Genomic DNA, 27,548 nt, shown 5'->3' with positions numbered 1-27,548 from the left:
CTTTCCACTTCCCAGATTGTCAAAATCCCACCGCACCTCAGCAGTCAATCCCTCATATTTATTTCAAGTGATGGTTTTATTGTCCCAGAACGCAGTGGTCCAGATCAGAGCTCACCCAGTCAGGAGAGAGATAACAAAGGTAATTTTGACTTGTCTGAAGCTCAAAGTGTAAAATACACTAAGACAAGAAGTTGCAGCTTGAGGCTGGGGAAACTATCTCCATTGAAACATTCAGGCACTGGAATCTGGAACTCCCAGGGAGGAGGTTGACTGGTACAGGGTTGTTGTATCGAGACAGAGTGTTGGTTTAGTTTGAGGAACAGATAGTCAGTGGCTTCCTGCTGCTTCTGGATGATGTGCTCCTGTTCATGGACAACTTTCTTTAGGAGAGCGAACTCTGCTGGGTCAGTCACTGGTTCACCCATCTGCTCAGGAAATTTAGACAAGCCTTGACACAAAAGCAGATTCAATGATGAACGATAGTTTAATAATGGACTGCAAAAATAATGAGCCGTGAGGGGGGTCACAAAACAAAAAGTAACAGGGTAACAGAGAGCTAGGAGCAACTGGTTGAGGCTGTCTGCTTGATGAGTGAACAAAGTACTGTGGATGAGATCTGGATTTAAGTAGTCTGCTGGTGATGAGTTGGAGATAAGTGACACGTGACTTTTGATAGCTAGGTGGAGACTGGGAGATTCCTGCCTGTGCAGGCCTGACAATGAAGGTAGTAATTTGTAGCATGCACTTTGCAACATTATGATTAAGAAAACTGAAGTTCACGTAGCACTATTTGTTTAGTGATCTTACCAAGACTGGAGTCTTTAGAAGGGATGTAATATTGCTTGAAAGCATTAACATTGTATTCCATTGTGCTTAGACTTTTGGGGGTATTTTTATTGAACTGGAAATGATGAATGAATATTGATGAAAAGTGAGAAAAAAACAGTTTTTGTTCACTGAAGCCATTAGTGATGAACTCATATATCTTTTCTGCTGAAGAATCAAATTGAAAAGATTGCAGGACACGGTCATGGCTTCTGAATGTAATGAAGAAGATATCAAAGTAGCACATAATAAAGGCAGTCTGATCATGCACTTAAAAACCAAGCTGCTCCTCAGAAAGGATGGGACACTGCAGTCCACATATTTATGGGAAGACAGGGAAACAAAGGTAAGATTTAAGATGTAAGTAAGTCACCACCCTCTTTTGATTGACAACTGTTAGCATGGTTGCTAGATAGGAGGTGAGTTGTGGCCCCAAAGTGAATACAAGTGAAGTGTGGAAGCAGAATGTAACTTACAAGTGCAAAAATATCACAAGGTTGTGGAAGAAAAACACACTAGACTTTAAAAGGCCTGTCAGGACTTTGTGTGGAGCTTGACTTTGCATGGGTCATTAGGCATTTGACAAGGGCCAATAAAGATAAGCAAGGTTCAAACAGAGCCACCATTGTGGGAGCAGCCATAGTGTGAGTGTGCAAAGATTACGGTGTGGATCTGAGGCTTTGGCTCAAGAAGCTTCATCAAGACAGGCAGAGGCTTAGGCTAGTTTCTGTTAGGTTTCTCTCTTCCTTTCTTATTGCATAGTTAGAGCAGTGGGAATGACAGTCAGGTCAGTGGAGTGCTCATCTTCCAGGACGTAGGATGGCAGAGGAAATTCTCGTATCCCTGACAACTACACCTGCAGGAACTGTATGTAGTTGCACCTTCTTAAAGGTTGTGTTCGGGGACTGGAGCTGGAGATGAATGAACTTTCAATCATTCAGAAGGCTGAGGGGTTGTTTGACCATAGATACAGAGATGCAGTTACGCCAAATGTGAAAAGGGGATCAGCAGCCAGTGCAGAGTACTCTTGAGGCCATTCCTCTCAATAACTGGAACTTTGTTTCATATAATGTTGGGTGAGACCTAGCAGAGGAAAGCCACAACAGTCAGGTCTCTGACACTGAGTCAGTAGTGGACACTCAGAGCGAAGGGGGAAGAAGAGGTAAACAGTAGTATTAAGGGATTCTTTGGTTAGAGGAACAGACAGGAAGCTCTGTGGATGAGAACGAGATTCCTAAATAGAATCTCATTACCTCCCAACTGTCAGGATCAGAGACATCTCAGATTGAGTCCATAGTATTCTCAAGGGGTAGGGTGAGCTCTTGGCACAGTTGCCTTCATAAATCAGAGCGTTCTGTACAGGAGTTAGGATATTATGTTGAAGTTCTGTAAGATACCGGTGAGGCCAAATTTGGAGTACTATGTACAGTTTTGGCCACCTAACTAAAGAAAAGATACCAATAAGGTTAAAAGAATACTGAGAAACCTTACTGAAAATGTTGCCAGGACTTGGGCGTGTGAGTTGTATGGTAAGATTGAACAGGTAAGGATTTATGATTTCCCTGGAGCATGGGAGAATGAGAGAAATTTGCATAGAGGTATACAAATTATGAGAAGTATGTCTAGGTTAAATGCTCCCTCACAGACACCAGCCTCTACACCATTGAGGAAAGGTGATGCGTGAAAAAGGCAGCAGCCATCATTAAAGACCCACACTACTCAGGATGTGCCCTTAACTCCGTGCTAATATCAGGGAGGAGGTAGAGGAGTCTGAAGACACAAACTCAGCATTTTAAAAACTGCTTCTTTAATCTGGAATCAGATTTCTGAGTGTACCATGAACCCATGAACTCCACCTCTCTCTTCTGTCACCTTTTGGTATGAATTATTTTTTTATTTTTTTTTGTAACTTATAGTAATTCTGCCACAAAACATCAAATGTAATGACATATGTTAGTGACAATAAATCTGATTCTGAAGCATGCCTTTTCCACTAGGATTGGCTGAGACTAAAACTAGAGTCATAGATTAAGTGTAAAAGGTGAAATATTTCAGAGGAACCTGAGTGGGTTCTCTTCACTCAGAGTGTGATGCAATTTGGAATGAGGTGTCAGCAGAAGTGGTGAATGCAGGCTCGATTGCAACATTTAAGAGAAGTTTGGATAGATACATGGGTGAGAGGGGTATGGAGGACTATGGTCCAGGTGTAGTCAAAGGAACTAGGCAGAGTAACAGTTCAGCATGGACTAGATGGGCCAAAAGGCCTGTTTCTGTGCTGTACTGCTCTATGACTCTATTAATAGTACCAATTGAAGGAGACATTTTTAGACTTTAGTTTTGTCTTCCCTGGAACTCATCCTTACTCCTGTTTTATCATGTTTTAATACTTTTATGTGTCATTGTGATTAAATTTTAATGGCCTTCATAAACATAAGCAACATTCCTCAGTAAAACATAGACATAGAAATTTATAATAGAAAGATGAAAGAAAGTGCATGAAATGCAAGAATTTTAATATATTAGTAAATTCCACATAGTATGCTTATACTGAGTTAGAAATTTCCTTGTTTTTAAAATAACATGTGCATTTGTCAGAATCTGAATCAAGTTTATTATCCCTGTCTTCCATGACATGGAATTTATTGTTTTATAATAGTGGTACAATACAAAGACACTAAAGTACTATAAATTACAAAGTAAATAAATTATGTTTTTTAAAAAAAGGAGTAATTTGGTAGTGTTCATGGTTTCGTGGACCATTCAGAAATCTGATGACATAGGGGAAAAAAACGATTCCTGAATCACTGACTGTGGAATTTAAAAACATATTGGCTAATTCACAGTGCCAAAAGCATAATCAGTTCCTTGTTGTCCTCTGGAAAGGAAATCTGTATCCTTAGCTTGTTCAGGTACAAATAATTTGAGATCCACTGCCTATTGTAGTTTGCTCTAACTGCTCTTTGATCATTCCAGGAATAAAATATAAATAATGTTTGCAAAATATGTAGCCCCTAAGTACTTCCATGAACTCTCAATATTAGTGACCTAATCAGTTTTAAAGAAGCCCTACCCACAATGCAGATGTTCTTTCGAAGCAGTCACTGAGACAAACTTTGGGTTTTAAAAGGGTCTTTTCATCATACGATCCAGCCATCGCTGTGCTGTTAGTTTGATGACACAAACTTCTCTCAATCCAAAAATAATTCTTCTGCAAAACTAACAGGTTGCACACATCGCACTTCATGTCAACAAACTGGCACCCTTAACTGGAGAGTCAATAACACCTGCTATCAAAGTGAGTGGCAGGCTACAGAGCAGCTTGTCCAATTGTCACTGAAAATTCAGCAACACAGAAGGATTATACTTGGTTTTTTTTGTAGGTCTGTAATTCAGGATTGGAATTGCTTGAAACAGTTTCAGATCAGAAGAAGGGATGGAACAGAATCAGCAGAGGTAACAGGAACAAAAGGTTAAGGTCAAAGTTGAAAGGGTTGATGCCAAGGCAATGTGGCAAGAGAGATTAGGGAAAGAATTTGATAAGGAAGGAGATTGGTAGAGGGTTCTTGGCAGGGTGATGAAAGTGGAGTAAGCCCGAGAGCAATATTAGTGATTGGGTCATGGTGAGAGATTGGTCATGGAATGAGACTGGGAGGCTGATGAAGGAATTGGGGAGAGAGGTTAGCAGGGAGATCTGGACAAGAGCTGAGTATCAGAGATTTATAGGCAGGTGGATGGCGATGGGGATGAGTTCAGATGCCCATATCGTTGGTCAGCTACAGGATTGAGCCAGTGGATCAAACGTTGTTGAGATTATGAAGATGCTTGCAACTTGGAGGACTGACAGTCTGCAAATTCCTAAAAATTCGGGAGAAAATGTTCAAATGAGATAGATCTTGGGACTTGCTGATGAGAATAATAAGGAAGATTTTATTTTAAGGAGAAGCAGAGCTCCAAGACTAGAGGACACCAATACAAGATCAGAGGGGAGAGACTTAATAGAGTCCCAAGAGGAAACTTCTCAACACAGAAGGTAGAGAGTACCTGGAGTAAGTACTAGAGGAAGTATTCAAGGTGGGTATAACTGCAACATTTAAGAGGCATTTATATTCAGGGAAAGGGCTTGGATGGTTATGGGCTGATTACAAAGAAAGATGCTGTGGGCTGAAGGGTCAGATTCCATGATGTGTTTCTCTGTTCTGACCCGATGATTGTGATTGAGGCAAGTAGGGGAGACCAAGAGGTAGTGCTAAATGAACAACAGACCTTGAGCATGTTCTCAGGTCTGAGATTATCATGTGGGTGCAAGTGGGAGATGTAGGAAGGATGAGAAACTGAACCATGGCACCATGGTTCAAGAGGGAAGGGGAAGGGGAAGAGAAGAGAAATGTAGTTGTAATTGCAGATCAGATTGTATAGTCAGGGGAATAGATAAAATTCTGTGCTGCTACTTGGTGCTTGGGTCAGGGCATTTCATCTGACCTGCAGTGCAATTTAGAATGGCTTGGGAAAAATTCACTTGTGGTCCATGGGAGTACCAATGATTTTAGTACAGGTAAAAGAAGCAAAAGGTTTCTGCCGAGGGAGTTTGAGCAGCTGGGGACTAAATCAAAAAGCATAACTAACTAGGTAATAATATCTGAATTGCAACCTGAGCCAAGTGCAAATTGGCACAGAGTTAATAACATCAAAGAAATAAACGTGTTGCTCAATGATTGGTGTGGGAAAAGTGGGTTTGAATTTGTGGGAAATTGGCACCAATATTGGGGGAGGACAGAGCAGTTCTGAAGGAATGGGCACTACCTGTATCTTGCTGGGACCAGCATCCTGGCAATCAATAACTACAGCTATGGCTAGGAATTTAAACTAAATATTATTTAGGGGGAGGGAAGTTCAACAGCTTGGAAAAGTATGGATAATATAAATGGACAGGAGAGTGCAGGAAAGATTACTGAATTCTCCACAATAATGAAATTTAGAAAGGGTTGTAAATCTAGTCAACTCCATCTTGGGCACCAGCCTACAAAGTACCCAGGACATCTTTAAGGAACAGTGTCTCAGAAAGGCAGCGTCCATTATTAAGGACCTCCATCACCCAGGGCATGCCCTTTTCTCACTGTTACTGTCAGGTAGGAGGTATAGAAGCCTGAAGTCACACACTCAGTGATTCAGGAGCAGCTTCTTCCCCCCTGCCATCCGATTCCTAAATGGATATTGAATCTCACTTTTTTAATATACAGTATTTCTGTTTTTGCACATTTTTTAGAATCTATTCAATATATGTACCGTAGATTCCGGACTACAGAGCGCACCTGATTTTAAGCCACTGGCTCTAATTTTAGAAATAAAATCATTTTTTTAATTGTAAAGGCCGCATCGGATTTTAGGCCGCACCGGATTTTCGGCCGCAGGTGTCCCACGATGTAATATGAGATATTTACACAGAAAGATATTACACGTGAGGATTTTTTTAACTTTTAATTAAATCCATATGGTAACAAAAACAAATACATATTGCAAATGCTTTTTTTCGAACCGTGCCCGTACGCGGCTACTTTTAAATATACGTTGCGTATACTTCTTTACTGAACAACATTCCAATATCTCCTAACGACTGGTAAAAAATATATATACTGCAGCCTACCAGGAAAAGTTATTGATACCTTTAACTTAAAAGCAGAGTTCGCTCGGATCCAAAGCCGCTCGCGTAATGCGCTCCCCCCTCCGTCCTGTTTCATCGCAAACGGCATTTAAAAGCAGAGTTCGCTCGGATCCAAAGCCGCTCGCGTAATGCGCTCCCCCCTCCTTTCCGTTTCATCGCAAACGGCATTTAAAAGCAGATTTCGCTCGGATCCAAAGCCGCTCGCGTAATGCGCTCCCCCCTCCTTTCCGTTTCATCGCAAACGGCATTTTCCCACAAGACACCGCGAAACCGGGTGTGACGTCATAGCATCCCGCGATGTAGTACAGAAAACAAATATAGTTTAAACTAAGTAGGGTAGGTAGCACAATGCTTTTCTTCGAGTGTTTTCCATGTTGATGAGGGTGAGTACAAATGACTGATTTACAATAATTTAATTGTGAAAGTGCGCTTGATTTATCGTACAATTTCATTGGACCTCTGTGAACTACTCATCAATTTTATTGGTCTACTGTTACCAGGCAAAATGTTTACGAGGCGGCATGAAAAAAATCATGCATTAGCCGCTTCGGATTATTGGCCGCAAAGTTCAAAGCTGTTCAAAATGTGGGGAAAAAGTAGCGGCTTAAAATCCGGAATCTACGGTAATTGATTTATTGTTTATTATTATGTTTTATTTTTTTTCTCTCTCTCTGCTAGATTATGTATTGCATTGAACTGCTGCTGCTAAGTTCACAAATTTCACGTCACATGCCGGTGATAATAAACCTGATTCTGATTCTGAATCTATCTTCAGGCAATATGGAGACTGAAGGTGTTATATTTGAACGCACACACTAAAAGAAATAAGATAGATAATCTTCAAGAGCAGGTAGTATGCTGTGGGCATCAGAGAGTCATGATTGAAAGAAGATTATAGCTTGGGCCTTTACAGCCAAGGATACATACTGTATGACCATGAGAGGCAGATGGTGAATCTTTGCTGGTAAAAAATGAAATCAAATCCTTAGAAACAAATGACACAGGATCAGAAAATGTAGAACCCCTGCAGGTAGAGCTAAGAAATTGTAAGGGTAAAATGACCCTGATGGAGCTACAAAGGGTAATTGATAAGATTGTGGCCTGAGGTAGAAGGAGTCAATTTTAGAAAATCTAGCACATTTATTTTTCAACACAGTCCCCTCGTACATTTACACACTTAGTCCAGCGGTCGTGGAGCATACAGATCTTGGACCTTCATTAAGTGTCCACAGATGGGGGATTGATAAGTTTGTGGCCTATGGTAGGAGGAGATGGGTTATACAGCTCTTGTGACATGCACATGCTGTTCAACTCTTTGACTGATTATGCAGAAAGTTTGAAGTTAATAACTCAACTCCTTCTACCTTAGGCCACAAACTTATCAATCACCCGTGATGAGTTATTAACTTCAAACTTTCTGCATAATCACTCAATGAGTTGAACTGCAACTGCATGTAATGAGAGCTGTATAACTCATCTCCTACCTTAGGCCACAAACGTATCAATTACTCCTGCTGTGGACACATTCTGGAGGTCCGAGATCCATATGCTCAACAACTGCTGGACCAAGTGTGTAAATGTAGGAGGAGTCTATGTTGAAAAATAAAGGTGCTAGGTTTTCTAAAATTGACTCCTTCTACCTTAGGCCACAAACTTATCAATCAGCCCACGTATATTGCAGGCTTCTGAATGGTAGCCAGGATGTGAGGTACAAATTACAAAGGCAGACAGAAAAGGCATGTAAAAGGGGAAATGTTACAAAGGTTGTGAGGAATTTTTATATGCAGTTAGTTTGGGAAAATCAGGTTGATGCTGGATGGCAGGAGAAGGAATATATGGAATACCTATGAAATAGCTGTTTAGAGCAGCTCTGGTCAAGACCAGTTGGTACAATATATAGCAAGGTTAAGGTAAAGGAACCCTTAGGAGGCAATTATATATACAATAATTAAATTAAATAAATAGTGCAAAAATAAACATTTTAAAAGTAGTTGAGGTAGTGTTCAGGTGTTCAATGTCCATTCAGATATCAGATGACAGAGGGGAAGAATCTGTTTCTGAATCACTGAGTGTATTGATCCAGGTGCCTGTTCCTCCTTTCTGATGATAGTAATGAGAACAAGGCAGGTCCTGGGTGATGGGGGTCATAACATGATAGAAATCTTCTGCAGCTTATGAGGGAGAAGCTAAATGTGGATGCATCAGTATGTGTTACAATTGAATAACAGTAACAATGTAGGCACAAGAAAGAAGCTGTCCAAAGACAAGTTGAAGAGAAGACAGTAAAGCAGCAATGACAGGAGTCTCAGGAGTAATTTGAAAGGAGAATGATCATATTATTACAAAGAAGTAGCAACAATCTAAAGGAGAGATTGAGGCAACCATGACTGACAAGGGAAGTCAATGACAGCATTAAAGCAAAAGAGAAGGCTTACAATAACGATAGAGGATTGGAAACTTAAAAAAAAAACAGCAGAGTCAATTAGAAAAGCGTGAAACAAAGATGGCACGCTAGGCAATAATATAAAAGAGGATACCAAAAGTTTCTTTGAATATAATGTATAAGGAGTAAAAGACACCAGAGGAGTAATAATGAGGAATGAAGAAATGGTAAATAAACTGAATAAACATATTTCATCAGTGTTCACTCTGGAAGGTACCAGCAACATGCCAGAAATTCAGGAAAGTTGGGAGGGGAGGAAAAGTGAGTGTAGTGGTTACTAATAAGGAGAAGGTGCTGCGGATGCTGAAAGGTCTGATGGTACGTAACTTACCCTGACCAGATGGACTTAACATCAGGGTTCTGAAATAAATAGCTGAGGAGATGATGGAGGCATTATAGTGATCTTTCAAGAATCACTAGAAACAGAATGGTTTCAGAGGACTGGAAATTAGCAAATGACATTCTTCTTTTTCATCAAAAACCAAAATGTGCAGGAAAAAAAACAAAAAGTGCAAAAAAATAAAAGCAAGCAAATAGCATTAAGAACTGAAGTTCACAGTGTTATGATACGGCAACAATGAAAATAGAATTGAGACTGGTTTTTTATAAACAAATAAAACATTTATTAAACACTGCACAATAAAAAAATGAAAAGTAAACAAACAACTAAATTTGGAAGTTAACTGCTATACAGCAACTCAAACAGTTCTTAAAGCAATAAATGCGAACACTGTTCTTAAAAGTGGTAAATGCGAAAGTCCAAGTGATTTAGGCAGTCAATTGGGAGAGACCTTCCTGAAGTAATGAATTCCTCCACAATGTGACGTTATTGCTGATCCCAGCCAAAATATGCCTTGCCCGAAAGATTTACGATGAAGGAAATAAAAACGACTTAAAAGAACTGACCTTCTCTTTGCGAATAACGCTGCACCCAGCTCTTTCTGCTTTCACAATGCAGGAGCTATCTCGGATGCAGGTACTAGTTCCTTGAACGAAGATTAAATAAGGTCGATCCTGTATTACCGCCGACAACACCAACTTTACCCGATCCTTCGGGTTTTCCGTACTTCGGTAAATTCTTCACTCTCTGACTGGACTGCAAAGGTAGGAATCAAAGCTGGCAGTGTTGTGGTGAAAACTGCCAGCAATAACCTTTGAGACTTAAGATAGAAAGTAAAACACCCCTTTAAAACAAAACTGCGTCATGAGACGAATACTCAGCATAACGGAGTCACTGACGAATTAAACGATGAACTGACCTGCGTCACAGCAAGGCTTTCCCCTTTTATACCTGCTGAAACAGGCCATCACATGACCTCTCACTGGCAGAAAAATTACATCATGTGACCTCACACTGGCGGGAAATTACATCACCCCACTATCACGAGACCATTACATCATGCTCATAAGACATCCACAAGATACCCACGGGGTATGTAATAACAGATGTGAGTCCATACTTTGATAGCTGCAGGCCACAGCTACAGTTTGGTGCAGAGATGAGTAAACTTTGTGGAGAAGCGAGCTGAAGTTCATTGCAGAGTTGAGTAAAACTCATGGTGCTGTGATTGAACCAGCCTTCAAGTCCGCACCAGCCATTCCTCGTTCGCCGGCCTGGTCTCTGCCACCTCAATTCAGCCCATACACACCTCACTGCAACTGTTCTGCACTTTCAAGAATTCAGTTCCCACCACAAAATTGCCAGGATGAATAGGTGGTTCAAAAGCTCAACTCCGACAGGGAAGTTATAGTCTATTGTTTGCAGTGATAGTTCAGCAGAAAAAGTGTGATTCATGAAGGATTTAGTTGTTTTCTTTGTTTCATTTGCCACTAGCAAGTAGTCTCTGATCTTCACCAGTGCTGTCCGGTGTTAGTGAAGAAGGCAAATGCAATGTTGGTATTCATTTCTGGAAGGGTAGAATATAAAAGCAAGGATGTAATGTTGAGGCTTCATAAGGCAATGGTCAGACCATAATGTGAGCAGTTTTGTGCCCCATACCTAAGGACTGATGTGCTGGCATTGAAGAGGTCCAGAGGAGGTTTATGAGAATAATTCTGGGAATAGAAGGGTTAACACATAAGGAGCATTTGATGGCTCTGGGCTGTACTTAATAGAGTTTAGAAAGATTTCGGGGGAAATCTTACTGAATATTGAAAGGCCTGGATAGAGTGAATGTGGAGAGGATGTTTCTATTAGTGGGAGAATCTAGGACTACTGGCACAATATCAAATTAAAAGGATGTCCAGTTAGAACAGAAATGAAAAGAAAGCCAGAAGATGGTGAATCTGAGGAAATCATTGAAATAGAGGGCTGTGACATTAGTTCCAGTGCTTCTCCAAAGAAGCACTTGAAGACCAGTGTAACAGAAAATATTTAGCTATAGTTTGTTAATAGTCCACTTATGGCAGCTGGCATGTCCTCTAGACGTTGCTAGATGTTTTGAGGTTACTCTTGCTTTCTACTGGCATTCCTATATCTGTCTATTGACAAATGCAATTAAATTATTTATATTTCATTTTTTAAATTGCAATATATTCTCCTCTGCACTGGAGGAGCACAACGCGGCCTCCTAAACATAAGAATGAGGTCCAATGCAAAACTGATGAAACAACACTTCATCTTTTATCTGAGCATATCACAGTCTTCCATACACAACAGTGAATTCTACAAACTTAGATTTTCTGTACCAAAACTGGCCATTTTTGTCTGTCACACTTTTTCTTCTGTTTTTCTTACACTATTCATGCAGTCTTCCAGCTGGGCCACACCTTGTCCACTCATCCCCCCATCCCTTCCCACCGATCTCCCTCCTGGCACTTATCCTGTTACGGATTCAAGCAACAATAAATATATGAGTTAGGCAAGGATTTTTATAACAAACAACATGTTTATTAAACACTGAAAACAAACCCCCCAAAAGTAAACAAATCACTAACGTAAACGGAAATCAGCTGCTGTGCGGCAGCTTAAATAGTTCTTAAAGCAATGAAGCTTAAACAGTTCTTAAAGCGATGTTGCAAAAACAGTTCTCCAAAGTAGTATTGCAAAAGTTCAAAATGCTCACAGTCCATTTAAGGGAGAGACTTTTTAAGATGATTTAAATTCTCTTTCACGTCGTGTTGCTTCGGTTCCCAAATCGAACTTTTCCCATGAAGAATTTACGAAATGAAATGGCTTAAAGGCACTGTCCTTTCCTTTACAGAACTGTTCCCAATCCTTTCTGCTATTTCACAGGGATTAACACGAGAACAGTCAACGAATTCCTTCCGAATAAGGATCAAACAAGGTTGAACCTGTTTCACCATCGAAATCGATTCTCCTCGATCTTTGAACTCCCAAACTCCGATCTTCACTCTCCACTGATTCTCAACTAGCAGTGTTATAAAGAAACTGCTGGCAATGACCTTTTAAACTTTAGGCATTAGATAAAACTTCATCTTTCAACTAAACTGCGTCATAACATTAAATCATGCAGTGGCATGAAGTCAACATGGCAAATCCAGCCACAAACTGCCCCTCCTCACAGGGAGGGGTCCTCCTTTTATACCCTGTAAAAAAACCTGTCACTTGACCTCTACTGGCGGGAAAATGACGTCACTCCACCATCACAAGACCATTACCTCAAGTCCAGTATAGCTTCAACCCCTGTCACGTGTCACGGGTACGTAACAATCCTTGTAAGCAGAACAAGTGCTACACCTACCCTTACACTTCCTCCCTCACCACCATTCAGGGTCCCAGACAGTCCTTCCAGGCAAGGCGACACTTCACCTGTGAGTCGGCTGATGTGGTATACTGTATCCAGTGCTCCCGGTGTGGTATTTTATATATTGGTGAGATCTGATGCAGATTGGAAGACCGTTTCACTGAACACCCACGCTCAGTCCACCAGAGAAAGCAGGATCTCCCAGTGGCCACACATTTTAATTCCACGTCCCATTCATATTCTGATATGTCTATCCATGGCCTCCTCTACAGTCAAGATGAAGCCACACTCAGGTTGGAGGAACAACGCCTTATATACCGCCTGGGTAGCCTCCAACCTGATGGCATGAACATTGACTACTCTAACTTCTGTTAATGCCCTTCCTCCCCTTCTTACCTCATCCCTGACATATTTAGTTGTTTGTTTTTTCTCTCTCTCTGCCCATCACTCTGCCTATTCTCCATCTCCCTCTGGTGCTCCCCCCTCCCCCCTTCTTTCTCCCGAGGCCTCCCGTCCCATGATCCTTTCCCTTCTTCAGCTCTGTATCACTTTCGCCAATTACCTTTCCAGATCTTAGTTTCATCCCACCCCCTCCGGTCTTCTGCTATCATTTCGTATTTCCCCCTTCCCCCACTACTTTCAAATCTCTTACTATCTCTCCTTTCAGTTAGTCCTGATGAAGGGTCTTGGCCCGAAATGTCGACTGTGCTTCTCCCTATAGATGCTGCCTAGCCTGCTGTGTTCCACCAGCATTTTGTGTGTGTTGTTTGAATTTCCAGCATCTGCAGATTTCCTCGTGTTGACGAATAAATTAATGATCTCCAAACAGAAAACTGCTTGACCAAACAGATTGCATTGTCATTGTGGCAGTGACTCACATACACCAGACCAATTCAGGTTTAAAGGCGAAACTTGCAGAAGCGGTGACAAAGTAGGACACGTACAAAGCACATGTAGGGCAGACAAAAATAAATGGACTGCATAGAGAAAGGAAAAAAAGAAAAAAAAAGTCAAGTTGTAGTTTCAAAAAGAATAGTAATCTGCATGTCATTGATGAAAATCTGACAATAAATCAAAGATACTGAACTTAAGCCTGTAGATATATAACTAAGAAATTATACTGGAGAAAGGACAACTGTGGGAATAACTTTCATAACAGTGAAATACAGCAACTAACAAGCCACACTAGGCTTGTATGTGGTAAAAGTAACAGGGCCGGCATTGTGGGACCTTGATTGTCTGAGACAACCACAACTTGTTTGGAGATACAGTTGCCATTTGCATGCCATGACCCCTGCAATAGAGTCCATGGAAAGTTTGAAAGCTCATCCAGTTCCTTATGCCGTTTGTCATAAAGTAGTCAGTGGGCTAGACAGCATGAAGGCTGAAGGAATTATTTCCGAGGCTGATTGTAGCCCATGAGAAATGCCAGAGGTCCCAATAGCCACAAGAATGGGTTTGTCAGGATCTGTGGCAATTTTAAGGTAATCATCAACCCAGTATTGAAAGTAGATCAATACCCTCTGCCCAGGATTGACAATATCTTTGCAAACCTTTCTAGAGGAAATTACTTCAGCTAAGTGAACTTAGCTGGGGCCTGCCTACAGATGGAAATAAAAGAAAAATCCAAAGTGTTTCACACCATAAAGACTCACAAAGGGCTTTATCACTATAAAAGGCTTCCTTGTAGAGTAGCATCTGTACTTGCACTCTGGAAGAAAGCTGTGGACCAGGTGCTGCAAGTCTGCCTAAACATTTAGTGTTACCAGTGAGTATGAAAAGGAACATTTCAAGAATCCCAGACAGTGTTAAAAAGATTAGAAGGTTATGGGCTCAGACAACGAGGTGACAAGTGTGAATTCTTTAAACCAAGCATCACTTACTGTGGTCACACCATTGACACACACGTTTTACTCAAGTGTGCTAAGAACATTTACTTACTGGTGGTTGCTCCAAGGCCAAATGACATGTCACTGTTGTGGTCCTTGTTAGCATTTGCCAATTACTCTAACAGGCTGCTGCCATATGTGACTGCTGTGCTCCACCCCTTGAACTAATTACTATAGAGCGGGAAGAAATGGCAAAGGACAAAGAAGTGCGAGGTAGCTTTCACAAAGATGTAGGAAATGGTGATGTCAGACACTGTATTCATACATTATGATCTACATCATTCAGCAAAGTTTACCTGTGATGCCTCACCTTATAGTATAGGTGTTGTCATCACATGTTATGAGTGAAAGAAGTGAACACCCCATAGTCTTTGCATTATGTTCCCTTACCACTGCAGAGAAAATTATGCACAGATTGACAGAGAGGCCTTGAGTCTGGTTTGGTGTGTGAAACATTTCCACCAGTAGCTGCATAATAGAGAGTTTACCCTCATTACTGAACATCAACCATTAGTGTTCATTTTCAGCCCAAAGAAAGGTGTTCTACTAACAGCAGCAGGATAAATGTAGAGATGGGCTCTGTTTCTTGGAGGATACAATTACAAAATTGAACTCAAGAGGACAACTAATCTTGGAAATGCTGATCGATTGTTTCATTTACCCTTGAAATGGAAATACCTGAAACATTTACAAAAGAGGACACTCCTCGATGTATTCTCTGTACACAAATAGAAAGTCTCTCTATTATGGCATAAATGATCCAAAGGGAAACCAGGAAAGATCACACACTGTTTCAGGAAGAATTCCAGTTCTCAGATTTTTACCAGATCAGGATGAACTTGCCCTTGATGGATGATGCCTTATGTGGAGATTGAATGTTCTAGTAATATCCGTGCTGAGAGTGAAATTGCTGGAGGAGATACATGCTGGCCATTTAGGCATTGTTAAAATGAAAGTGTTGGCTCAAAGCTTTGTTTGATGATCTGGAATAGATCAGCAGATTGAGCAGCTTGCCAAAGACTATTCAGGATGCTAACAAGTCCAGAAGATGTAAAGAGCAGTTCTTTTCCACCCTTGGGAATGGCCTGCATTGCCTTGACAGAGGCACACATTTCTTGGTAGTAGTGGAAGTAGCTATGCAGTGGTCCAGAGTGTTCCCAATCACCAGCCTTGCACACTGCTGATGCGTTGAGAAGCCTTTTCTCAAGGACTGGTGTTCCAGAACATTTAGTCTATGACAAAAGACCACAGTTTGCTGTAGAACAGTTCAGTCATTCCTGAAAATGACTGCAATAAGACATATTACATCTGCACCCTACCACCCAGCTACAAATGGCTTGGCAGAAAAGTTTGTCCAGAGTCTAAACAACACACTGCAAGCAATGTCAGCAGAACACACTACACTGTATCAGAAGCTTTCCAATTTTCTCCTTGCATATTGTACTGCAGCACATTGCACAACCAGCTTGTGCTCCCACTTGGACCTCCCCAAACCCAATCTCAGAAGGAGTATGCAAATCAAATAGCTGAGACAAATTGAGGGCTCCTCAAACAGAGACTCAATGTCTCACTCCTGAACAAGTAGGCCTGGTGAGGGACTACAGAGGTGATCAAAAGCGGGTACTTGGAAAGATTAACAACAGAACTGGGCCCCTTTCCTACACAGTGGAGATTGTGTCTGATGTCATCAAGAGATGATACATCAATTATTTGAGGAGAGCAGAGTCAATTCTTCGAGTGAATAGGTGTCCAGAGCTGTCAGAATCACTTCCTGCAGTCCAGGATCAACTCCTATGACCAACACAGAGATTGTTCCCCAGCTACAGGTCTCACCTCCCAAGCAAATTGACTCCACCTTATCAGGAAGGATGTTAACCCCTATAGTAACAAATCCTCCACGGTGATTAAATTTCTAGGCCTAAATGGGACAATTTAAAATTTACTACGCTGTGGATGTCTGTGTAGTAGTTGTATTATATGGTATGTTGTTCCTTTGTACGCCTTGTTGCACATCGGCCAACAACCTTGCCACTTCTTTAGCATTTGTCAGTGTTTTTTTATGAGACTGAATTGCTAGCTCAACACTCAACCCAGCACGGATGGAATGTATGGCTGGATTCGAACCTGGGGCCACTCGTCTCAAAGGCAGCTGCGGATGCCACTACACCACCAGCCAGTATTAGATACTGTGGTATATTGTGTATATATAAAATGACTAGAGAGCAGTACATTACATATCTGAGTTGAGATACATTCTATATTGAGCTGCTGTTTATAGTTAATCAGGGAATAATGTAGTGTATTGAAAATTTCAGTAATATTTGAGTAATATTGTAAATATATTGTTTGATTTAGTATCTCTTATTTGTTTACATAACTTATTATGGGTTATATGTCCAAAGTACTTGAAATGGCACATGTCATTATACCACCATGTCATACATGAGCACATCACTAAAAGAAAATGAAAGAAAAACTGAGTAGACAAACATATCCCAGAACCTTTTGTTTCCATTGGATTAGTTTTGGAGTTAAAAACCGCAACAGTCTACATGTGGTCAGAAATCTCTGGCAGCGCCAGGTTGTCAGTGGAGAAGGACTTCAGATTCAGGTCCATGTAGAGTTAACTGAAGAATTGATTTTCCTCCGTCAGCTCCACATCCCCTCATTTCAGTGGCACTCACATTAAAACAGCAGAATTAGGAAAGGTGATGCTTCCTCACTTCAACTGTATAATTTCCATGCTCTCATTCTCCTTTAAGAATGGCCTGTCAGAAAATGGCATGCATAGGAAAGTTTATTTCAATTTCTTGCTCACAGCCTCACTCAACAACTCAAGCATACTGCATGCCCCTAAAGCTTGGTACATTATATAATGATATCATTATTCTGGTGCAGTATATTCTGCATTGGAACCACAGCAACACAATCTGTTATTCACCTCCCACAAACTAGGTGGTGAGAGCAGGAATCAGAAAATTGCAGTTCACTGCTCAGTTCATAATTATGAGACTGCTGATGGTAATGGCAACAAAGATACAGTAAGTATTCACGAAGATTTCCATTCTGAAATTATATTTAGCTACATGAGCAAGTAAGTGACATCGTATTTTCCCATGGTTTTAGACATCATTTGCTTTGAACTATTATCTTGTATCATATAGCAAAGGGCTACAACCCCAGAGGAACAATTCCATTACCCCACTCTCTTTTCTTCATCTAACTATACTTCAGAAATCTATTTGCGTTCATTCTTATCTATCAGCTCTCTTTTTGATTCTTTTAGCCACTGAGGGATAATTAAATGTGACCAATTAATCTGCCAGGAAATCTTTGTGACATGGGAGAAAACCAGAAGTACCAAAGGAAAGCCCTGCAGACACAGAGAGAAGTGTTCTTTGTGGCATTTTAGGGGCATCAATAAGCTCCTCGTAAGAGTGGCCTCCATATTGATGAAATGCATCTCCATCCTTCCTCACCCACCCCCAGCAATATATCAAAGATTTTTCCCTACTGAAGTGTAAGTAGAAATTTATTCTTTACTTCTCCCTCCCATCCAATTAATCTCTACAATGTTTGTATTATGATAGTCATAACCAAACTTTCAAGATCTTGGGCTTCAATGCATAGGTTCATTTGCTGCTGAATTGAACAATCACTACTATAGACTACATACTCCTTCAAGCTCTCCAATCTGTTCTCTCATGAATCACTGGGTGCCTTGCATCACTTTAGTCTCAACTAAACACCTTTAGTCTCGACCCAAGCGCTGACTGTTCATTTCCTTGTACAAATGTTGTCTAACCCATTGAGTTCCTCCAGTATCTTGCATGTTGCTTAGATTCCAGAATCTGTAGTGTATTGTGTCAACAACCTAGGCATCTCTTCACTTTGATTAGAAGCAAAGTTTGAATAATTACCTTCCCTGGCTAATAAACATTCTCTAGTGGACCAGTAACAGAAAGAGCCTGAGTATGTCTCCAGCAGATTAAGAAGGACTTGTACTTACCTTTGCATCTCTGACTGTGCCTCAAGGCACTCCACAAACAATAAATTATCATTGAATTCTATTTGTTGTTGCAACGAAAGAAAAAATGAGCAATTTGTCCACAGGAATCTCTCAAGTACCGATATAATGGCAAGATTTTCTGATTTAGAAACGTCATTTGAAGGATAAGTATTGGCTAAGACCCCAAGCGTATCTCACTTACCTGAAATAATGCCATTCACCTGAAAGAACAGACAGACCAATAGTTCAATGCCTCACCTGAAAATTCAGGACTCTCACTGTACTGTTCTGGGGTGAATGTTTTTTTTTTTGTGTGTGTTTCACGTCTTCAGAGTGGAATTTAAGCCCACAGTCTTTTGACTCAGGATCCAGCTGAGGTATAGGTGGCATAGTTGTGTCCTGGAAGTATTCAGAGACAAAAACTTAGTCTAATGGTAGCTTTGATGTCAAGACTGGCAAGCTGCAGGGATTCTTTAAAGAAGATTAATACGATTGTTATTACCACATACAAGTTGGTCTTCCTGAAGCATTAGCAAACGCACATTACAATAAAGCTCAGTCTCTGCCAGCACTTCCTTCCCCCTTTAAGGAAAAAACAGATGCTGCTCTCTTTCTCCTAACCTCCCCATAGTTACCTGTTCCTCTATCTCCCCATTCTGCTGTTCCAAACTGTTCTCTTCCCTGCCTGTCCCCAGGCTGCTAATCTTTGTTGTTCCTCTATCTGTACTTCCACTCCAAAGGGCTAAATAAAGGAAGGTACTCAAAGCCACTGAACTAAAAACACTGAAACATCACTCCGGTATACCTGCAATTTTCTGAACCTTTAAAATTCTGATTACTCATTTGCCTGTTTCCATTGCCAAATAATAAAACTGAGCTGCACTGGCACAGGGCATCTTTAATTTGCCTAATGAACTGCAAAGAGATGTTTGGGAGAAAACACCATTACCTGGAATCACTCAGTAGCAGAAAAAATCAACGAGGTTGAAACTTTCTCTCATTCTGTGCATCACTTTTGTAAAGATATGGTCTTCAAATTATTCAGAGGATAGTATAATGATAATGAAAGGTTCCACAAGTAAAAAAAAGTCATGTGAAAGATAAACGTCCTGACCATGTTTGTGCTTGGGTTTAAAAGTGGGAAATAAAAAACTACACTGTTGTTTGATCATTTGATCCTTAATGTATAGGCAATCAAGTGACCATCTTTATCACCTTTCATATTCTTGGAATCTTTTTATTCTCCCCTGGGAAATTCTGGATATGATTGGATTGATTCAAGCCTATCATATCCAGAAAACACCTACAGTAACATGTGTGTTACAGGGAATATCAATGTTGAAAATTTATCTTAAATTTCTCAAAGCAAAAAGTGAATTTGAAATATACTTAATGTTACAGATTTCTTGCATGTTCTTGTTTTAATTATTTGCACGTAAAACACATTCATTTTCCTCATATTTAGGTATAAAGGGTTTCTTTTTATTAATGTACAGATGCTCTATTACAAAACATCATTATCATAAGCATGTGTGCCAAGTGCACTTGCATATTCTATGATTGGTTTGCCCTTGTAATTCTTAAGGAAACAGATGTTTCCTGAAAATGTGTTTGCTAACTAGTAAATTAACCTGTAATTTTTATTATTTAAGATCCCAGTTTTAACTTCCAATATCTGTTGGCTACTGCTATTGATGATTTGGAATTTATTTTCATCCTTGGACAATGTCTTGACAATTACTTTGCTATTTTTAATCTAATATATTTTTTCCCTTCTAAATTTCCAAGAAGTTACATTCAACTTAGTCTCTATCCCACAAAACTGTTGGCTTCCTTCAGACTTAACAGAGCATTCTGGTTGAATTTTATGCTAACCTCCTGTTAAGTTAGAGAGGAGAATTTGTCATTTCAGATTCAGATTCAGATTCAGATTCAGTTTATTGTTGTTTAGAAACCACAAATGCAATGCGGTTAAAAAATGAGACAACGTTCCTCCAGAACGATATCACAAAAGCATATGACAAAACAGACTACACCAGAAAATCCACATAATGTTTGGCAATCCCCAATCCAGAGTCTGGAGAGGCTGATGCGTATTAATATCACGCTACTATCATAGCGAGTTTCTCAGAAAGGAGCTCCAAATCCACCAGACAAAACAAGACCAAAACCTAAAGCTACAAGACCTGCATAAAATTGCATAGTTACAACATATAGTTACAACAGTGCAAACAATAGCATAATTGATAAAAAAACAGACTATGGGCACAGTAAAAATAGTCCAAAGATATTAAAAGACTATAAGTTTGAAAGAAACCACCACACAGTTTCCACAAGTCCTCAGGGTCCCGACAAACTCGCCATCCCACGCAGGCAGCAGAAGGGAATGCCCCCGCTATGGACTTCCACGGTGCCACCCAAATCAGCCTCGCAGACGCAGCACACAATGAAAGCTCTGTCGAACCCAGCCTTACAGACACAGCACACAGTGAAAGTGACCTGACCGCAGTGGACTCCAAGTCCGTCGAACCTCCGAGCCTCCGACCATCCCCTCTGGCACAGCTTCTCCGAGCACCATCCTCTGCCGAGCGTATTAAGACGTCCCCGCCAACGGCCATCGGCAACGCGACCCCAAGGACTGGGGGCCTGTTCTTCCCAGCAGAGTCCCGGACCTCACAGCAGCAGTAGCAATGAAGAAGGTCTTCCTGGAGATTTCCAGATGTTTCTCCATGCTCCCACGTCCGTTTTCAACCGATTATGATTGCGCATTGCACCCCGCTTCACAAATAACAGATAATCAGCTCCGGAGTGGCCGCTGCAAGCTGCGTCGCGCCGCCATCTTGGATCTTGGATTTGAAGGGTAAATATCCAGCAGATGTTGAGAGATAAATAACACAGATATCAACTCTCCAGAATCTTAATGACTGTTCACTCTGTGGACTAATGATCATCTAATGCAATATAAATATCTAAAGAAAGAGGACACTCTGTTAAGGCAGGCATTCAAAAATGCAGTGTCACTTAGTTCATGGAAGTTCCAGCAACATTATATACCACCTATTTGATGTAATTTTGTTATGTGAATTTTATTAAAACTAAAATTTTAGAATTTATGAATCATTTATATCAGTTAATGAATGCTCTCTCTTCGAGAGGAAAAGACCAGATTTTTTTATAGTTCAGATATGTGCAAGGGAGTTAACTGACAAGGTCAAAACTTGCGAGGTTGTTAAAATAGATTTAATTTTGGAAAGAAGTTATTTTGCTTCAAGTATGAGCTTACAAGGAAATTAATAAGCAAAAGAACCACTTTGAAAAATAATGGACAAATATTACTTGAAGTGGCAGGGCTTGGAGATCTACTGCAGGCATAGGATTCTGCCTCTGAGCTGAAAGATAAATGCTGGATGCTTGGGTTCTTACATCTAATATTCTAACAAATCAAATGTTAAGGCTGCATTCCTTCAGTTATAAGTTCTTCACAAGAACCTAAGAAGTGAACATTTTCCCTAATTTCCCAGGTTTATTTACTAGAACATAAAGGAGGCAGATATTCCAAGGCAGACCCATAAGGAAATTTGTACTCACTTATGCCATACTGCATAAAAAAAATTCTCAGGAATGGAAACTGAACATTTTACCACATACACTTAGTCTTAATGTAGTGTATGACTTTTCCAGAACCAAACTTCTGTACCAGCCTCCTCCTCTGTGTAGTTCCAGTGAGACCCAATCACCAGTCATATCGGTCAATGGGGTAGCGCTGAAATGTTCTGACTCTTTCACGTACTTAGGAAGAGCTGTGACCAACACCAACTCATCAGATCTGGAAGCTGAGAGGAGAATTCAATCAGTTACAAAAGTCTTTGGTGCTTTGCAAAAGCGACTTTGGTCTCACTACGACATTAAAATGGCAACCAAGGTCAAAGTGTATAACACAGCTGTTTTACCACCTCTGCTTTATTCAACTGAAATGATGACATTGTATCGGAAGTACATCAAGAAATTGACCAAGACACAACTCAGGCATTAATGCCAAATATTAAACATCAAGTGGCAAGAGAGGGTACTAGATGTGGAGGAGCTCAAACGTGATGGGTCAGTCAGCGCAGAATCGCTCATCACAGCCTCTCAGCTGCGTTGGACTGGTCATGTCACAAGAATGACCGATGATCTTTTACCCAAAGCTGTTCTCTATGGTGAGCTACATGGAGGAAAGTGGAAGCACGGTGGTCAGAAGCTGCGCTACAAAGATATGCTCAAGCACCATATGAAGAACACTGACATGAATGTAAACACCTGGGAGAAAGATGCTTTGGACAGAAGAAGTTGGCACTGCATTGTCAAGAAGTCAATCCCAGCTATCGAGGAGAAAAGGCAGAAGAAATATGAAGCAGGTCATGAACGCAGACATTCGGTGCTAGACCAGACAAATCACAAATGCAACCGATGTGGGAGACAGTGCCAATCCAGTGCTGGTCTGGTGACCCATAAACGTGCCTGCAGAGACTAAACTCTCATCACAGTCAACATCAAAATCAATGGACAGCCGAAGAAGAAGAATGTATGACTGATAGAATTTCAATACAGTTCCCTAATTTTAATCTAATTAAATTATATGCACTAAACAGAATTAGAAACAGATATCCCTGTAAATAAATAAGATCTAATCTTAAACTTTTTTCTGCCTCCCAGCATCATTCTGGGCTTTCTTCTTACAACGAGAGATTATTATTTTAAACTTTGGTTTTCATGTTTTTGACTTCCTTAGATATTTGTTCTTTGGACTGATCTCAAAGCAATCCTGTGAATGCTTCAACTAAAATCTCTAGGAGTTTAATAGACATATCCAAATAAATGATTATCTGTAAAAGTTGTGTGGTAAACCATGTATATCTGCCTGGACACGCTCCTCTGCTGACTGCTCTTGTGGCTCCTCCCACAGACCCCTGGATAAAGGTGATGGTGTCACTGCTCCTCCCACAGTCCAGGGCAGTCATCCGGCACGGGCGTGCTCCGTTTTACTGCTAATAAAAGCCTTTCAGTATTTACTCTACTTCCAGTCTTTTGGAGTTATTGATAGTGCATCAAGTTGATAACATTTTTAAGGGAGAGATGCCTCTTAAGCCTCGAAAGGCTTCTAGAGTTATATTAAAAGCAAGAGGATAGTGAGGGATAAAATTGGTCCCTTAGAGAATCAGGGTGGTCAGCTATGTGTGGAGCCGAGGGAGATGGGAGAGATTTTGAACGATTTCTTTTCTTCAGTATTCACTAAGGAGAAGGATATTGAATGGTGTAAGGTGTGGGAAACAAGTAAGGAAGTTATGGAACTTATGACAATTAAAGAGGTGGAAGTACTGGCGCTTTTAAGAAATTTAAAAGTGGATAAATCTCCGGGTCCTGAAAGGATATTCCCCAGGACCTTGAGGGAAGTTTGTGTAGAGATAGCAGGAGCTCTGATGGAGATCTTTCAGATGTCATTAGAAACGGGGATTGTGCCGGAGGATTGGCGTATTGCTCATGTGGTTCCATTGTTTAAAAAGGGTTCTAGAAGTAAGCCTGGCAATTATAGACCTGTCAGTTTGACATCAGTGGTGGGTAAATTAATGGAAAGTATTCTTAGAGATAGTATTTATAATTATCTGGATAGACAGGATCTGATTAGGAGTAGCCAGCATGGATTTGTGCGTGGAAGGTCATGTTTGACAAACCTTATTGAATTTTTTGAAGTAGTTACGAGGAATGTTGACGAGGGTAAGGCAGTGGATGTAGTCTATATGGACTTCAGCAAGGCCTTTGACAAAGTTCCACATGGAAGGTTAGATAAGAAGGTTCAGTCGTTAGGTATTAGTGCTGGAGTAATAAAATGGATTCAACAGTGGCTAGATGGAGATGCCAGAGAGTAGTGGTGGATAATTGTTTATCGGGATGGAGGCCGGTGACTAGCGGGGTGCCTCAGGGATCTGTTTTGGGCCCAATGTTGTTTGTAATATACATAAATGATCTGGATGATGGGGTGGTAAATTGGATTAGTAAGTATGCTGATGATACTAAGGTAGGAGGTGTTGTGGATAATGAGGTGGGTTTTCAAAGCTTGCAGGGAGATTTATGCCGGTTAGAAGAATGGGCTGAACATTGGCAGATGGAGTTTAATGCTGAGAAGTGTGAGGTTCTACATTTTGGCAGGAATAATCCAAATAGAACATACAGGGTAAATGGTAGGGCATTGAGGAATGCAATGGAACAGAGAGATCTAGGAATAACAGTGCATAGTTCCCTGAAGGTGGAGTCTCATGTAGATAGGGTGGTGAAGAAGGCTTTTGGAACGCTGGCCTTTATAAATCAGAGCATTGAGTACAGAAGTTGGGATGTAATGTTAAAATTGTACAAGGCATTGGTAAGGCCAAATTTGGAATATTGTGTATAGTTCTGGTCACCGAATTATAGGAAAGATATCAATAAATTAGAGAGAGTGCAGAGACGATTTACTTGGATGTTACCTGGGTTTCAGCACTTAAGTTACAGAGAAAGGTTGAACAAGTTACGTCTCTATTCATTGGAGCGTAGAAGGCTGAGGGGGGATTTGATCAAGGTATTTAAAATGTTGAGAGGGATAGATAGAGTTGACATGAATAGGCTGTTTCCATTGAGAGTAGGGGAGATTCAAATGAGAGGACATGATTTGAGAGTTAGGGGGCAAAAGTTTAAGGGAAACACGAGGGGGTATTTATTTACTCAGAGAGTGATAGCTGTGTGGAATGAGCTTCCTGTAGAAGTAGTAGAGGCCAGTTCAGTTGTGTCATTTAAGGTAAAATTGGATAGGTATATGGACAGGAAAGGAGTGGAGGGTTATGGGCTGAGTGCGGGTAGGTGGGACTAGGTGAGATTAAGAGTTCGGCATGGACTAGGAGGGCCGGAATGGCCTGTTTCCGTGCTGTGATTGTTATATGGTTATATGGTTAATAATACTTGCATTTAAAGTGAGTTGCTAGATCAAGGTTGTTAAGCTCTCTGTGCTTGTAGCAACAAGATTTACAGTAAGTAGCCCATCAAAAAGGAGAGGGGACAGTTTTTTTTTCCCTATATACTGTTTATCTTTTAAATAAAATGATCAAAACAAATCAGCAAAAATGACAGATTGTTATTTGTGGGACCTTAGTGTGTGTAATGAATTGTCATATTTCCTGCACTACCATCTTATCTCAAAGTGGCGAGGTCCACTTTGTTGATATCAATGGTTTGGATGATTTAAAAATGGCTTGAATTTTTGAAGTGGCTTGAAAAATGGTGCAAGGAGGAGGGATTCAAATTTCTGGGGCATTGGAACCAGTCCTGGGGGAGGTGGAACCGGTATAAACAGGACGGTCTGCACCTGGGCTGGACTGGAACCAATGTTCTAGGGGGAGCATTTGCTACTGCTGTTCAGGAGGATTTAAACTAATGTGGCAGGGGGATGGGAACAAGTGCAGAGAGACAGAGGGGTATAAAATGAGGGTAGAAGCAAAAAGTAGTAAGGTGAAAAGTAAAAGTGGCAGGCAGGCAAATCCAGGGCAAAAAGCAAAAAGAGCCACTTTTCAACATTATTGTATAAGGCCTAAGAGTGTTGTAAAAACAAGCCTGAAGGCTTTGTATGTCAATGCGAGGAGCATGCGTAACAAGGTGGATGAATTGAATGTGCAGATAGTTATTAATGAATATGATATAGTTGGGATCACAGAGACATGGCTCCAGGGTGACCAAGGATGGGAGCTCAACATCCAGGGATATTCAATATTCAGGAGGGATAGACAGGAAAGAAAAGGAGGTGGGGTAGCATTGCTGGTTAGAGAGGAGATTAACGCAATAGAAAGGAAGGACATTAGCCTGGAGGATGTGGAATCGATATGGGTAGAGCTGCATAACACTAAGGGGAAGAAAACGCTGGTGGGAGTTGTGTACAGGCCACTTAACAGTAGTAATGAGGTTGGGGATGGTATTAAACAGGAAATTAGAAATGCGTGCAATAAAGGAACAGTAGTTATAATGGGTAACTTCAAGCTACATATAGATTGGGTGAACCAAATTGGTAAGGGTGCTGAGGAAGAGGATTTCTTTGAATGTATGCGGGATGGTTTTCTGAACCAACACGTCGAGGAACCAACTAGAGAGCAGGCCATTCTAGATTGGGTATTGAGCAATGAGGAAGGGTTAGTGAGCAATCTTGTCGTGCGAGGCCCCTTGGGTAAGAGTGACCATAATATGGTGGAATTCTTCATTAAGATGGAGAGTGACATAGTTAATTCAGAAACAATGGTTCTGAACTTAAAGAAGGATAACTTTGAAGGTATGAGACGTGAATTAACTAAGATGGACTGGCAAATGATACTTCAAGGGTTGACGGTGGATATGCAATGGCAAGCATTTAAAGATCGCATGGATGAACTACAACAATTGTTCATCCCAGTTTAGCAAAAGAATAAACCAGGGAAGGTAGTGCACCCGTGGCTGACAAGGGAAATTAGGGATAGTATCAAGTCTAAAGAAGAAACATATAAATTAGCCAGAAAAAGCGGTACACCTGAGAACTGGGAGAAATTCAGAGACAAGCAGAGGAGGACAAAGGGCTTAATTAGGAAAGGGAAAAAAGATTATGAGAGAAAGCTGGCAGGGAACTTAAAAACTGACTGTAAAAGCTTTTATAGATACGTGAAAAGAAAAAGATTGGTCAAGACAAATGTAGGTCCTTTACAGTCAGAAACAGGTGAATTGATCATAGGGAACAAAGAAATGTCAGACCAGTTGAATAACTACTTTGGTTCTGTCTTCACTAAGGAGGACATAAATAATCTTCCGGAAATAGTAAGGGACCGATGGTCTAGTGAGATGAAGGAACTGAGGGAAATATATGTTAGTAGGGAAGTAGTGTTAGGTAAATTGAAGGGATTAAAGGCAGATAAATCCCCAAGGCCAGATGGTCTGCATCCCAGAGTGCTTAAGGAAGTAGCCCAAGAAATAGTAGATGCATTAGTGATAATTT

Source organism: Hemitrygon akajei, chromosome 3, assembly GCF_048418815.1.
Source record: "Hemitrygon akajei chromosome 3, sHemAka1.3, whole genome shotgun sequence".
Classification (NCBI taxonomy): Eukaryota; Metazoa; Chordata; class Chondrichthyes; order Myliobatiformes; family Dasyatidae; genus Hemitrygon; species Hemitrygon akajei.
The sequence above is the reverse complement of the archived record's forward strand: the minus strand, read 5'-3'. Positions refer to the sequence as shown.